Consider the following 629-nt stretch of genomic DNA (forward strand, 5'->3'; position numbering starts at 1 on the left):
TCGGAATTTTCCCTTTTCATCATATTCCAAACTATCCCCTCACCCCCCCCCCCTCATCCCATTATCATACGGGCACAATCCATCATTTTCACCCCCCTTAGCCATCCCCTTCCCCTAGATATATAGGAATTACATTACATCATCGTCACATTTCCACATTTTTACCATATTTTGTTTCCTCATCATACCATCCCCCCCCCTTTCTCAAAAACATGCAATTCTACATTATCACCATTATTTCCCACCTCCTCCCCCCCTTTCCTCCATATATCACGCCAAAAATTTCCTTTTATTAACCTTATTCTTTTCCCTACCCCCCTTTTTCCCCCATCATCATGCATATTTCCCTTCATTTTCACCATATTCCATTATGCGGCCGGGAAAAGGGAAAAAACCGCGGGCGAGGCTTTTTTGGGTTTTTCTTGGGCCTAAAACCGGGGGTTTACAGCAACCCTTTTGACAATTCTTTCGATATCTTTGTTGGGGTTTTTGTCGTTCCTTTTTTTTTTATTGTTTTTTTTTTTTTTGTTTTTTGTTTGTTTGTGTTTGTTTGTTTTTTGTCTTGGTATTGTTTAGTTTTTTGTCTTGGTATTGTTTTGTTTTTCTGTGGATTAGTCTGTTTTTTTATG

Source organism: Penaeus monodon, chromosome 23 (genome assembly GCF_015228065.2).
Source record: "Penaeus monodon isolate SGIC_2016 chromosome 23, NSTDA_Pmon_1, whole genome shotgun sequence".
NCBI lineage: Eukaryota > Metazoa > Arthropoda > Malacostraca > Decapoda > Penaeidae > Penaeus > Penaeus monodon.